Genomic DNA, 15,739 nt, shown 5'->3' on the forward strand with positions numbered 1-15,739 from the left:
TGGACATTATTTTGTTGTTTTGACAACTGAGTACTTATGAAAATGTGATATCAGTTGTATAACGATATATGTTTATTAGTTGGATTATTTGTAACTTTTAATTTGCTTGTTCAGTGATCATATATTTTCGATAAGGATTTTTTAGATAGTAAGTTGTTAGTGGCTACAAATTAATATATAATGTTTTATCTTCCATATACATTTTTGTAATGTTGATAAATAAGATAAAGGAATACGTAATATTTTTATGGTGTTACCCATATTTAGAAGCATTTATTATCTATCTTTGTTCCTTTTAACAACCATGCAACGCTTAAAGATTTTATTATTGAATGAAGCATGTGATTAATAATTTTAATAACGTTCTGGAGTTGAATAGCATATTGAAATTGAAAGCAGTGTGTGATTAGAAAGTTGAATAACTACTTGTACTCTTAAATGAGAATATCTGGCGTGTTTGCCTATGACTGGCTAATTCTACGTCCGGGTCACATTGATGATAGTACCGTGTCTTGTATTTTCATTCTTTCATGGATTTATATAGGACTAATACACAGAGAGTAATATTATAAGGCTGTTGACACATGAAGCTATTACCACGAGTAGAATGTAACAGTCATGGACAGACACAATAATGAAGTGGTGCTCCTGTTAAGAGTTTCATTTTCATTGGACCACATATTTCATGCATACACAAAAATTACAAACCTATAATATCCACTGAAAAAAGAAAGATTTGTGAACTATTTATAAAAAGTATTGTATTATTCCATTTTGATGGAACGTTAACGTGAATTTACACTTCTAAAAAGATAGCTACAAGGTTTTCATCAAATAAAACTTTCTTTTCCCTGTTGAGAGTCCCATCGAGTCGAAAATAAAATAAGAACGTTAATTAACGTTCATTAAGGTTTTCGTTCCACTACTTTCTGCAGATTGAAGTTTTCTGTAAACGCGTAAAATACACAGTGTGCCCATTACTTCCAAGAAAAACCGCGCCACAATTTGTCTGACCGATTCCGTGAAGATCGAATTGGCATTGTTCATAGCGCACCGCGGTTTGGATCGAAGTAAGTAATGGCATTTCGGTATTTCCAATTACCCGACCACAAAAAGATAAAATAAAATTTGCACTAAAAATTATTGAAAACCAATTCTCTTCAGTTTATATAGCTATTACTTCCCGGGAACTTTAAAACAAAAATTTACTTTCCCTGGCAAAAAAATGGCACCTTGAAAACATCCAACTTTAACTGTTTCTACAATTACAATTTTACCGAAACTACATTAATTCCATAATATTCAACATCAATGAATATTCCAGAAGCAATTGTAAATTCAAGAAAGTCGTCGATAAAGGAGGAACAATTCTTTAAAGAAAACGTCATCGAAATCCTTCGATCCGGACCAACGTAGGTCGTTTCCCGCCACCTGATCCCCTTGCCGTGCCAGGGAAAGCCTTCTTAGGGGGGCTATCAGCCCGTAATGCGTTAGATTAATTAACGTAATCATAATGAGACGATCTCATCTTGACGCACAATGTAGGCTAGCCGATATCACGAGTGTCCCGATGTCCCCGTGCGTGCACACGACCCCATACCTGTAACACGCGCACGCGAACGCCCACCCACACACGAAGGAGGGAGCCGTGTATTACTGACAAGATAGGTCGAACAATGGCTTCCATTACGGGTAGAGACCGGCTGAGTTAATGGGCAAATTGTCTGCTAAGTCATTTAAAGGGCTAAGCCTGCGCACGCGGCAGCCCGGGTTTGCTCCAGTCTTCCACCCTCCCCATATCCCGCACCATCTCTCTCTCTCTCTCTCTCTCTGTTTCTCTTACCCTCTATCTCTCCCCCTCTATCTCTCTATTCGCGCGGTTTGCTGACAATCGATGCAATTAGATCGATGGCGTACCGCTAAAGGGACGATAAGGTTGCGAAATTTCGGCACCGGTATATACGCGGAAAGTTTCATTCGATTACGGTGGAAAGTTCGCAGAAATTGGGGCGGTTCCTCCCCGCGATGATTACGACTACCCCGCGAATGTGTTTTCGCCCGGGCCTGAACGGATCAACTGAAATCTGGGCGCTTTCGCTTGCGTTTTGAGAAACTCTGAAATGGGTTGGGTAACTTCGGGCAACACGTTCAATCGTTTCTTATCGTGGAAACGATTTGGTGATGTAAGTGAAGGTAAACTTGTAACTATTACGTATAACCTATAATTTGAATATCGACTAGAAATTTGTTGTAATCTATGTGGCAAAAGTAATCTTTCATTTTTTTTATGAATTTCTGTTGGTTTCGAGGAATCAATTATATGTGATGAATACAATTGAAAACTGATTCATTCGAAATTTTATTCCCTGTCGCTAGCTTTTTAGAATTAATTTTTAATATAGAACAGTGAATAATGTATATAATTTATAATTATGCATTGTGACTTAAAATAGTATGAAGTTATCTTTCGTAACATTCTGTAGCATGATTACAAGTCAAAATTGTGTACTGCACTTCTGTTTAATATCAATATCTATATGATCTTCATTTTTATTAGTTAAATAAATCGAATTTTAGGACCATTACACACATATCGCATACTGTAATTTGTTATTCAAGTTCCAAAATTTTAATAAAAATTTATGAACTATCCAAGCAACATCAACATAAAAAATATTCAAATAGGTTCATTCCAAACTACACAAATTTCCATTCACCTTAAAGTAATTAATCTAGAATTCAACAAAGTGGCGCAAACCATACAATTTCCCCAACCAAAACCGCAACCGTTATCATAAACAAACAAAAACAAACATCATGCCGAAATTCGAAGACTCAAGGTCAGCCAAAAGAGAAAAGAAGAAATGAAAACAGTAAGTTACAAAAACACGGGACCAAACAGGACAAACTTATTTCTCTGTTTTGAGAAACTGAAACGATACACACTGTACAAACATTGGAAACGAAGGGTTCCGTATCGCAGCCTAACGCAACAAAGAAGACCTACCCTACGCATTCCCCCGGCAAAAGCAAGTTCAAGGACCATCGACAATCGCCGTGTGGCAAGACCACGGAGGGGGGATGCGAGGGTGACTGACGGGGTGCGGGAGATGGGGTGATGCAAGGCAATATGCTACAAGTTTGTTCATCGTGACAAGGGTACTCACTCTGGCTGGCAGGACGTTTTCCTAGCAGCACCAGTGATCCGAGTGATCCTCTCCCTCCCTCTCTACCTCTCTCTCTCTTTTTCTCCCTCCCTCTACCTTTGTCCGTCCCTCTCAATTTCTCTCTCTCTCTCTCTCTCTCTCCTTAATCTCGTTCGCGGGAATTGCGTGCAGCACGTTCTTTCTCGAGCCTGTTAGAGGATGCAACCGGGGCGCTGATCGATCGCGGAAACACGACCACGTGGCGATCACGAGCAAGCTGTCCAATGGGGATCAAGCCGCGAGGAGAAAAGGGAGAAAGACGTAGAAGGTGACAAGAGACAAGAGATTCTCAAGGATCCAGGATCCCAGTCCTTTCGTCTCTACTCGGCATCATTCATTCAGTCACCGTTCCTTTGACGTCGACGTTTTCACGCAGAGTCTTTGCAGCTCGCGACAGAGCGCGAGTTAAACCGGTGGTTCACGGCGCGCGCCGATAGTACGTCGCGCGGACAACGCACACGTGGCACCGCGACGCCTGCCCGCGGCTGACTGAACGCCGGGAACCGGAAACACCGGGACCTGCGCTCCGAACTGCCTGCGTGCGTGCTTGTCTTCTCGATTCGAGTTTTCTCTCCTGATTCGAAAGCTGTTTCTTTGGTTTAGCTCGTGATTGTACGGTTCGACCGGGATTCCTTGCTCCTTCCCGGCGAAATTTTTGGGCGGGATTTCTGTACAGACGCTGGCAGCGCGATGTCGGTGCTCGCCTGCTCTAGCTGGCGGGCTTTTTTCGAGCTGAGATGGACAACCACACGATCTGGCCGGCGCGGAGCGACTGCGACGGACCGCCTAAGGAAGAGCCCGTGCCATCTAGCGGAACCCGCCTGAAAACGCGACCCTTTCTCCATCCCCCTCCTCCAACCCCATCCCACGCGACCACCGACCACCCAACCCTACCGGTGCCGCGCCGCTCGCGTAAATGCGCGCCGCCGCGGTGGGGGCAACGATTCAGGGGAAAGACGATCCATTTCCACTGTCTGTTACTTCGGGGGATAGTTCTGAATATCCGCGCTATTGTGTCCCCTAAACGCCACGGTGAAACTTTCATGCGATTCGTGAGACAATGCCGACGGTCTTCGGAATCGCTCTATCGACGACGACTGACGAGGTTGCGCTAACACGTTTCTCTGGTTGATCGCTGGTAATCTGCTCGGATGATTCGATAATTCTAGGGTTTGGTTAGGTTTTTTTTGTGATGTTATTCTCAGGGATAGTTAGGTTGATAATGGAAGCACGAATTATTTGAGTTTGATTTTCTGTAATAGTGTGAGTTATTCGTGAGGGTACAATTGAAATGCTGTATTCGCTTTGTTATCTTACGAAACAGTTTGTAATGGGAATTTTGTTAAGATAATGTAATTCTTTGAAAGAATTAAGAATCCACTTGTTCGTAAGGTATTATTGTATGTTGAAATGTTTGAGAACGTTAATTTTAATGTTCGAATAGAAAATGACTACTTTGCGATTAAGAGTGTACTGAATATGGTCAATTGAAGTCTTAAATAATACGCTTCACTCTTAACGCTATTTTTCCATTCTATCGAAGTTTTGTTATAGCTGATCATAAGATATCGATACCAAGAGTCTGGAGATACACACTACTAAAACTAATTCAAAATAATGCCTATGCATATCAGAAATTCCCGTCCTAAAACATTGTTTATTAGGACGAACGGAAGGAATTATTTTCCACTAACCCTGTGCCTTACAATTCCTTTCGTAACTGCCCTCACTACTCTTCCATTATCCCCAATACTCCCTCAAAAAAGGGTAGTTCTACATATATCGTAAACCTGTATTTACTCAAAAACTTAAAAACCAATAACAAAAAGACATCATTCCATTTCAACCTAAAAAGAAAACAACATTAACACTCATCAAATTCAGTTTCAAATCTGCACCATAAACCTAGCTCTTGCTTACGAAGCAATCGATTAAATTGCTCCTTTCATCGCAGGATTTTAATCCGTTCACCCTTAGAATCCATTAAAACATCTAAAAATCAACAAGAAGCATAATGTAGCATTAAAAATGTTGCATCATCCCTAATAATGCGGTTTTTCCAATCGCGTTTACCGTACTTTTCTTCAAGTGAATTTTAATAGAGATCCAATCAAAGTCTACCAAAAATATAGAATATTATAGAGAACAAAGGAAAACACATTTTAAATTAGAAAAGGTTTCGTGTATCGAAATCATGAAAAATAAAGAATGTACCAAAAGCCTGCATTATTTATGGTATGACTCCATACGAACGATCCTGAAAGACCAGGACCAGAAAAGCGTTCCGACCAGTCGCAGTAGATTCAGACGGTGCGGTCCAGACGTTACTGGCGGCCGGCCGAAACCTCGTGGTCCCTGGTCCGGCTATGCCGGTGCCCCACCGCCCGGCCGCGGAAAGCGTACGTGTAAGCGCGGAAAAGCCGCAGGTGCGGGAGGCGGAGCGTGCAGCGCAAGCGCAGGTGCAAACCACACCTCCGTAAGCTCGAGCAGGGAGGAGCGAGACGCAAGACCATCTGGAGAGCCGTTCGTGATTGGCGATTCTGTTCACCTGCTTGGTCCCATGTCCTCGCCGTTCGCACTCCATTCCCTTGATCCATCCCCCTTTGTACCCGTTGCACTCTCTCACTATCTCTCACTCCCTATTTCTCTCTCTTTGCGCTCCCCCTCTCGACCCCGAGAATGGAATCTATTAATGCACCTGCATGACGTTAGTAATCACCTTTCCCCGCCATTCCCCGCACGGTGATCTTCGTTTTCATCCGGCCACGTCGATCCTGGACCGACATCGGTACCACGTATCTCCGTCGTGGAAGATACTGTTCCCAAAACGGGGAACCACGAGCCTGTGACAAATTTATGACGCATGCGTCGATTCCCCGCTGATAATGACGCTAACCCATTTTCCGCTCGCGTTGCGTTTACACCTTGGTTTATAATTAGACTGCGGTTACGCTTTTCCGTGGGAAGTCGCTGGAGGATTGCGAATCGGAGGAAAGTCTGCTTTTTCGTTGGGAGTTGGAGAATGAATTCTTTTGTTAGAATAATTTGATTAGAATATGCTTCTTTGTATGTGCAGCTGATTGTGTATCGTATTCTGTTGAAGTGTGAAACAATTGATTTTAATCTGGAATGTTTTAGAAAAATGAAAATGACACGATGCGTGACAGATTGAGCGAAAGAATTGGTAAACATCGAGGAGGATGTTAAGAAAATAAAATATCTCTCCCGAAATGAATTGATTGTAACAAACCAGAAGAATAAATTTACAATCGACGATATGGACAAGTGTATTCTACTGTATCACAATATAAATTATTAAAGATATATCTCTTGCCTACATTTTAGATATTACTACAATTCATGCATGTTTAAATATTGGCTGTCTGCGTATAACAAGTGAGACTCACGGTGAAGGTTTTGTAAACAGTTTAACACGTATATGTAGCGGACCAACTCTGTCATGACAACCGGACACATATGTCACGTGAGAGAAAGCACGCTTGCCATTCGTGTTTCTACGTGACATCCTTTTATGAATCAATACTTAAAATATATTCAAACGTACAAAGAAAAACATATTATAATCAATTATTTTCAGAATAACAAATGCACTAACAAACACAGTAACAAATAAATGAAGCCGTAGAAATAACAATTTCTTATATTCCGTAATTTAACAGGGAACCTGTTCGTATTTATAATCCACGCATCCCATTCTGATAAAAATAAAATATCCCGCGGTCCACGTAAAACGTGAACAATTTAATAATATCATTTTACTGTTTTTGCATGTTTCATGATATCATATCATTGTTTCGCGAAAGAATAATAAATTTATTTAAACTGAAAATGTTTAACTCCGAAATTATTTATTGAGGTTTCACCGTAATTAAAATCAAAAGATAAAATATGACCATGTATGAAAGAAGTCCGTTTCATTGTTTACGCCGATGCGACGTGAAAATGGATTGATCGAATTAGCGTCTCGTTTTTCGTTCCAGCGTTGATACAATGATGCCCGGTTGAAAGGCAGTTACTGATGCTTTCTATGAAAGTTGGCAGCCAGCGGCAGGAATTAATTACCCAGGAAACCAGACGCGGCACTTTGATGTCCAACTGGCTTCCGGCGGCCCACGTAAGGGCCAAGGTAATCGACTTTGCTCGTTTGAGCACAAGTCGTAGACTAACCACCTACGGCAGTGGATAACCCACGTGACTGACGGACGGCAACTGACTACTTCAACGCTGCACGCAACCGAATATCCGACTAATGCTACTATCGTCACTTACGTATCGTAATCTAAACCTCCATACAGAAAAACTTCGGTATGCAGAATGCTAAGTCATCTTCTTCGTTAAGAAATAAATGTGGTGCTTTGAAATATTTATAAAAATATTTTGTACAAAATTATATGCATTGTGACCTTGAGTAATGCACGTGAAATCATTTCTTCTTATACTCATCTTGTATTCCTCAGGTTAATTAGCATAGAAGATTATTTCCTTGAAAAGCTTAAAAATTGAATTCGTAACTTTTAGAACCTTACTCTCCACAAAACCATACAACTTCAAGAATAAACATTACATACACTCAATATTCCACTGAATCTTCAAAAACCTGTCCTTAACAAACGTTTCGTGCTCCAACTCGAACAAACCACCCCATCTCTGCATAATTAATCTACACCCCCGCCGCGCTGTTGTCCCGAAAACAATAGACACCCGAGCTTAGAAAAAGGTTAAACAGTCACATGAGCGTCATACGTTACGTCATTATCTTGTCATCGGGCTTAGAGCGGGTCCCGTGTTAAAAGGTACTCGAAAAGCATAAAATGGCCCTTTAAGCGAGGGAGCGCCGGCCGGTCGGCCGACAGGTCGGCTGGATCGGCTCACGGGACAGAGTTAAGTCGGCGAGGCGCTAAGGGAAAGAACAATGGCTTATATAATGAGGCCGAGTGCCGTGGCGCAAAATAACACGTGGAAAACTCCCCGGCGGAAATCCGGCTTTCCTCCGGGGACGAAATAATTACCTCGTGCAAATATTCGTAGGCGCTCGCCGTTTCCACTTTTCACCCCCTTTTCCCAGTACCAGGCCCGCTAACTCTGTCTCTTTCCTTTCTATCCGTTCACGGAAGGTTTGGTCAAGATTTACATAAGAATAACCTGGAACAACAATCCCTCGAACAATTACCTCCGTATTTAGCCGGCCATCGTCCCTCCCCAGGATCCGCTGCGACCGTATTATTCTAATAAGCCGTGAGCCCCGTTTCTATCCAACAATGATATCCGAGCTGGCCCGAGGATCCAACCGTAGACCGAAGTTATTTTCTTTTATTTTTGAATCGCGCAGCAGGACACGCTGCGCGCACCGCCTCCGGGAGAATTTTCCGCGATTTAGTTAATACGCCGCCAACCATTGTTTTCGAGTAGCTATTGTCCGACGTAAGTTCGCGGATACACCGATCACGGAGTTCTGCTCGTTTTTAACGTTCTTTCTCTTGGCGGTGGATCCGAGTTGGACGGTGATTTCGCAGCACGTGGCTTTGGAGATCTGAATTTGTAATTCGATGACGTTTGGATTTGTATTCTCGAGAAATGTACTGGAAAGGAATAGCATGCGTATCGATAAACTTAATCGTAATTTACCATTTTCGGGATTAAAAAATAGTAATTATCATCAAAGATCATAGCAAGATCATATAACATCGTCAAAATCATGAAACATTGTTCCAAAAATCGAATGAAGTTCAATTGCCCATTGATTGCTACATCAATCGTGTACCTACAGGCAACCCAACTCCTTATCTACACTTCAAAATCCATTTTCATAGTAACACGTTATGAGAACCATAGAACTTTTACAACTTCTGAATCAATAGTCAACGCGTTAATCGCATAATTCAAGAGACACCTATACAAAAAATCTTCAAACAAAAAGCTTATCTATCTCCAGCGTTGGCGACCATAACGAGTTCGAAATGAGCGACGCGGTCGGGAGCGATACTCGTTATAAGTTGTCGCGAAATCGGAATCGCGGTTCGCGTGATTACGCGTCGCGTACTACAGGTGGTGGAGTTTTACCGTTCGACCCGGATCCAGGTCGTAGTAAACCCGTCGGGCTTGTAGTAATCTCGTTAACGAAGTCTCTATGGGTCCCCGGATGGCTCTCATGCATCTCATCTTATCTCGTTGTCTTCTCCATTCGTCTCCTCGTTATCGTCGAATCGCTCGTAAATCGAGCGTACTCGTAGAGGCCTCGTTCAGGTTGTTCGCTTCGGGGGAATCGATATCGCCCGTGTTTGCGGGACGGAGATCTCAACTCGATCTTGCAAACCGGGGGCGAACGGGAGATCGCTCTTTGACTCGGCTAGTCCTTCGAATCCTCCCCTTTATCAGATCCCCGTCACCGGGCGAAAGCCGAACGAACAGCCGGCCCGATCAGTCTGTTACTACTTCGATCGACGGACGCCTCGAAAAATCATCTCCAGCGGTATCTCCTGGTTTTCTCGCTCTGTTTGCATCTTTTTATGCATTTCTGATACTTTTATTAGAATAGTATGAATCTTTATGCTATATATTGGTTATAAATTCTTTAGAATTCTAATCGCTAAATATGGAGATAGAATTTTTTCTAATGTTATTTTACTTTGCAGTCTCGTTATTCATTCTGATTTCTTGGAATAAGATTATATTTATTGGAATAAGAATAGATTTGATTCGATTTGATTAGAAGCGAAACGAATTATTCATTGAATTTTCAATAACGATAACTCTGTTTCTACGTAAATCCGTTGTTAATTCTCTTTACAAAATTGGAAATCTTATTATCTAGAAATTCCGTTGTTTTCATGAAACTTCGTGTTCGCCTATTAAATTACCCCATACCTCCCGCTATTTGTAAAATTAGGCAAATAGGACAATCAGTCCAACTATTAGCACTTACAATCACTCGTTCAATAACCTTTTCGTCTCAGTAAATATATGTACATGGCTGTTCGAACAGCCTCGGTCTTGGTGTCTAATGCCGTCTAGCCGTGAACACGGAACAGCGATATTTCTCATTGAAACGTTAAACGAGCCCATTATCCGTCATTTTTTCCTGCGCTTACTATCCTACTTGGACCGGCAAGTGGTTGATAGTTTCATGAAACAAACAGATAAAGGGCCGGGCTCTTCCGCCCGTCTACAGTACCGCGGATTTTCAGTTTATGAATTGGAAAGGACAAAATGTTCATTCCGGTGTGCAATCATCGGCCGGAAGTGAAACAGCGGTAACTCGTCGGCCGGTTGAATGACGCAAAATAAAGCCGAGTTTGAAAAGAACCCGGTTCCCTCCTCGTCGTCGTTCTTGTTGTTGTTGTTGTTGTTGTTGTTGTTGTTGTTGTCGTTGTTGTTGCTGTTGCTGTCGTAGTCGTGGTTGTAGTTCTTGTTGTCGCGTTTCTTTCTCTCTTTTCCCCTTCCCCTTCGACTTTGAGACCCGCATCGCACGGAACGGGGTCGATGAAAAGAGCCGTAGGAAAATACAAGTTTTCGAGCGGGCTCCCTTCTCTTTCACCTCCCCTTTCCCTTTTTCGTTCCCCCTGTCCTCGTTTTTATATTTTCCATCCGCGCCGCCCGTCGCCGCGGAAAAAGACGCGAATTACTGGCTCGGTTTTCGTCGAGCGACGGCTTTTCAATCCTTTTCACGGCGGTTAACTTCCTAAAACGACGAGCAAAGCACTTTCGAAAATATAATTTGCTTATTGTTGGCCCGTTCGCGATTCAATTACCCTCGAACAATCGTGCAGTGTAATTATGCCGCGACTCTCGCATATTCCCCTATAGTACACGTGTGCGTATGTGTGCGCGAGTGCACGTGCAACGGACGCGTCCGTATCGAGTATTGAAAAAGTAAGAAGCGAGCGTTTAGTTGCCACGAGGCCGGTTTTAATCTTCGAAATTGTGCTCGTTCGAGCTTCGCCGTTCTCCGGGCTCCCTGTGCGGCGACGCTCGAAAATTTGAGAAATTCCCGACAGTCAATAAGGACATAAATCTCTGGTTCTTATTCAACGGCGCACCAACCCCCTCGTCCTTCCCGTTCGCGGCGATACGCATTGTTTTTGCCCCCGGGCTTTATCAAGCTTCTCGCTCTGTTCCGCTCGTCGGCCTACGGCTAATTAATCCACGGGATGTTTAAGCAAGGCAACGATACCCCGGGAAAAATATGATAATAAAAAGCGATCCTTAAAAACCGAATTACGCAGAAGAACGATAATGAACGTCCTCGTGAAATTGTCCCACCGGATAAGCGAAACTATCGCGTACTTTATTTCTATTCACAGATAACGGCTGTTCGCGGTGGAGATCTTTGTTATCGATCGAGTGTACTTCTCATTCGTATATGATATTTCAATGGAAAAATTTACAGAGATTCGAGGTGGAAGAGAATTTATTTGTTGTGTTAATGTTTACTGCACGTTTTAAAGAAAATTAAAGACTTCATTAAGTTCTATTGCGTGTTTTGATAACTTTAAACAAACGTAGAATTCAGTATTGTTTTGGATATGTGCTTTGTTGTGTATTATGTACGTTGCACATAATGGCACGAAGCAATGAATGCCAACTACAGAGAGGAATAGGAAAAGGATGCAAATATGAAGTATAATGAGGCAAGAGAAAAGTAACAAGAAAAATGTATGATTAGAGAAGAAGAAGAAAGAGAAAATGATTTAAGTAAGGGAATCAAAGATAAGCTAAGTAAATGAAGGAGAAAGAAAATGAATGTAGTACGAAAGAATGAGATTCGGTAATTATAAAAACGCTCTCGTATTATTTAATTCAAACTCTGTTTCTCATCTGGTACAAGCTTGTTCTGCTTTGAGGTTGAATTTTCAGTCTGTAATTATAAAAACCTCGCTCTTACGTAGGCGGGAACATATTCTTGGGTTTTTCTGAAAGCTTTTAAAGCCTTTGTTCTTAAAAGATTTTTGTAATGTCGAAGCAACGTACAACATAAACCCAAGAATATAATGACAGGAAAATACTCTTAGCAAACGAGTACATCTTAAACATACTCCATTAGAACATTAAACTTGCACAGTTTAAATTAAAATCTACTTTCAGTTCTACTGTAATATATGCATAACATAATATGATTAATAAATTAATTTGTCCATCACCATAATAAAGGATGTAATTAAAGCCGAGACATTTTTTCATTTTATCACGAAAAATACTATTATGGAGACCGAATCATTTGATTAAGACAAGGAATAAGATATTTTCTTTAATGGGGCAGCGCGAAACATTACTGCCGCTATTAAAATATTTGTTGCCGGTGTATAAATGAATGTAGCAGCGCAAGAAACTAGACGCTGCCATCTGAAGAACACGTGCTCGATATTTTAGGAGCTCGTCCCTGTGGGACCTCATGTTTCATGGAAAAGATCTCACCGCGAGGTGAGTTCCGGCGCACCGATGTTCTTTACCTTCCGGAGGAGGTTGCGTTAGCGACTCTACGTCGAGGGAAGCTACACGCACAACGTTACTCGAGAATTCTTTCCATCAACCTACATTTTCGATGGGTATCTTAGATAATATCAAATAGTGATCCATTATTTTTTTAATAAATTGCATTTCCCTGATCATTGAATTCTAACGCGAATACGAAAAAACATAATATATCTTTCTATGTTCAATTCAATCGACGAAGATTATGTAAGAACTGCGAAAACTTTGTGTATTAACTTTATTGTGCTAAATAAAATGATGACTTCCTTATTTATGCCCCTTTGTTTTTAATTTTCTATACGTCTTGAACCATTTTTATTTTGATACAATAAAAATATTTTTGGTAATAAGAGTCAATTTTCCACTTTTCCGCATGACGCAAATGGGTTAATACACGCGTCGTGAACATTATAAAGTAAACCAAAGTATCCTTCATAAAAATCAAGTAAGAAATAAAATCCGTGTTGCACCCCGTAAATTCCATGCCACAATTCACCACCGTGAAACACGAAACAAAGATAGAAGAGCACCGAAACAAAGAAAATTCAACGCTTAAAAAACTATTTAATTCCGCGCTCTCCTGATTCACAATTCAAAGCAAACGCATCGTAAACCCATAATTACCAGCCTACAATCGACCATAAAACAAAATCCACCCCATAAAAAGGAAGAAAGAAGAATCACAGAGGGGATCAGTAATGGGAGCAAACGACTCAAGGGTGGCTCTGTCCACGAACAGATTTCCATGGTCCTGGACCGCGATCTACCCCGCAGCACCTGGCCAACTGGGCGAACGTTTAAGTCGAACCGGGTAAAATAAACGGGGATAAACGGTCCGGGCGAGTGCGCTCCTTCGGAAGCGTCACCGGCACGGAAAAAAAGGACGGGGTTGGGGGAATCGGCAAGAACGACGAGAAGAACAACGACAACGACAACTGGCGTCGCTTGGACGCGACGTCAACGTCACCGGCGTACCTCGCCAGGTAAAAAATATTCGCGGGTATACTCACGGATACACCGAACGGTAAAAAATATAGACTGGGAGGAGGAGTGGAAGAGAGGGAGAGATAACTCGTAGATAAAATCGTCGAGCGAGGAAGCCCGTAGCCGAGCGCGAATTTAACAATAAACCTCCGTTGAAGAGAGAGCCAAAAAAAAGGAGGGAGATAGAGAGAGAGAGCGAGAGAGAGCGAGAGAGAGAGAGAGAGAGAGAGAGAGAGAGAGAGAGAGAGAGCTGGAGGCGAGTTTTCACATTTAATTCGTGCTCGTCGGAGTGAAGAGGGTGGGAGGGAGGGACGGCTCAGGGATTAACGTCGCGAAATATCACGGAAATATGTAAATATATCGAGAGACAGGCACGGTCGTAGGTAGAGGGTTAAAGTGGGATGAAGTTTCGAGAGGGGACCTCGTAGAATCGAGAGGAACGGAGAGGGAGGGAGAACGCGCAGGAAGACAGCGGAGGTAGCAGGGTTAGGCGGAAAAGCGAGGGAAAGAGAGGACGCGGGGCTTCCCGGAACGCAGAAGGCCCATTGAAAGATTAAAAAACTCGCTCGCGTGCTCTCCATGTCGAATCTATACTCGCGGATCTTGCTTTTCTCTCTCCCACCCGGCCCCTCCTCGCCGCAACCCTTTCCACGGATCTTGCCAGCTCGTCGGCGTACAAGTGCGTCCGTAATCGGGACTATCCCGTGGCAAACGGGGAACGAAGATAGATAAAACAGCGGTGAAGAGGGATAAAGACAGAGAAAAAATGCGAAAGGACTGAGGAGGAGCGCAGGAAAAAATGGCAAAAGAGAGAGAGAGAGAGAGGGAGAGAGAGGCACAGAGGATGAGATAAAAATGAAGAAAGGGTGGCGGATGAATGGTGTCGAGGGAAAGAGGGAGGGAGACAGTATTTAACTACGAAAATGTTCGGCCAAAAGCCGTCGTTCGGATCCTCGGGAGCAGGTACAACGATGAAAGTGGGTGTATGAAGAGATACAGGTGGATGTGGGGCTGGCGCTGTTATGAGCAAAAAGCGAGACCCCGTCGGCGGGGTCGGCGGCGGCCGCGCACGGGTTCTACTTTATTTTATTCTGGGGATAGGTAGCTGCCGTGGCCCGGAGAGCTACCGTTCGCTAGGGAAGCAGGGATGGCCGAGGGGGGGATGTACGTAACGCGGCGGACGTAAAACAGATCTCGGAAAATCTACCCTATTGTTCCGCGTTCGGGGAGAAGGAGAGACTATCGGCTTACCTCTTACGAGTCGGCCGCCGCTACCCCGGATTCCCGGTTTTAGGAAATGCCCTCGGTTTTTTTTACGTCGTTTCGGCTATCCACGCTGTAGGCTCCCTCTTCAGCCTCTACCCTCTGGAAATGCCGTCGGACGAGAGAAAAAAAACGGCTCGAACCAGGTTGCTCCTTGATGCCTAGCGCTCTCTCTCTCCCGGACGCCGCCTCCTCGACCATTCTCACCTGCGAATTAACAAAAATGAGCAGCCGCGGAAACAGGCAACGGCGAACACGGGGATCCCCCGGCCATTCAGGAGGTTTAAAAGAAGCCGCTTTCCGATAAGCGCGCTTCCTACCCCGCGGATTAGCTCTTGCGCGGCGGCTAGCGTTTTCGTGCATCTTCCGAGTTGGATGCTTCTGCATTATATGAAATCACATGTTATTATTTGAAAATTTGGGGATAGCTCTAATGTTGAGGTTTGTAAAAGAAAGTAGTGTCATAGTAAGTTATAGTACTTGTCTTATTTTTAAGGAAAGATTGTTGAAAGTGATCAAAGAAATAATTATATAAGGGACTGTAATTTAAAATTATTTAAGTAGTGTTAATTGAAGGTTCTTACAAATGAATTTTAAATGAAAATGGATTATAAATATTTTTAAAGAATCCACGAACACGTACGTCGGTTCTTTTAATTTTCCTGAATTCGCAATTTCATCTTATTCATCTAATTTCAGTTCTTTGTAACTAACATTCACCCCTCACGACCCAATCCCCGTGTGTTTTAATTGGACGAAAGAATTCTATAAAAGATCACTAGTTTATTCCAGTGGAA

The 15,739-nt window shown here is 42.7% G+C and overlaps 1 long non-coding RNA gene across 1 annotated transcript in view; it reads right to left on the reverse strand.

The window, feature by feature from the left end:
• The window catches only part of LOC116430821 (uncharacterized), a 152,302-nt gene that overhangs the window by 84,228 nt on the left and 52,335 nt on the right, over positions 1-15,739 (reverse strand). The window contains exon 3 of the long non-coding RNA XR_012998559.1: positions 14,931-15,149. This is a non-coding gene — a long non-coding RNA (uncharacterized LOC116430821). The remainder of the gene's footprint in view (positions 1-14,930; positions 15,150-15,739) is intronic.

This window comes from Nomia melanderi, chromosome 5 (genome assembly GCF_051020985.1).
Source record: "Nomia melanderi isolate GNS246 chromosome 5, iyNomMela1, whole genome shotgun sequence".
Classification (NCBI taxonomy): domain Eukaryota; kingdom Metazoa; phylum Arthropoda; class Insecta; order Hymenoptera; family Halictidae; genus Nomia; species Nomia melanderi.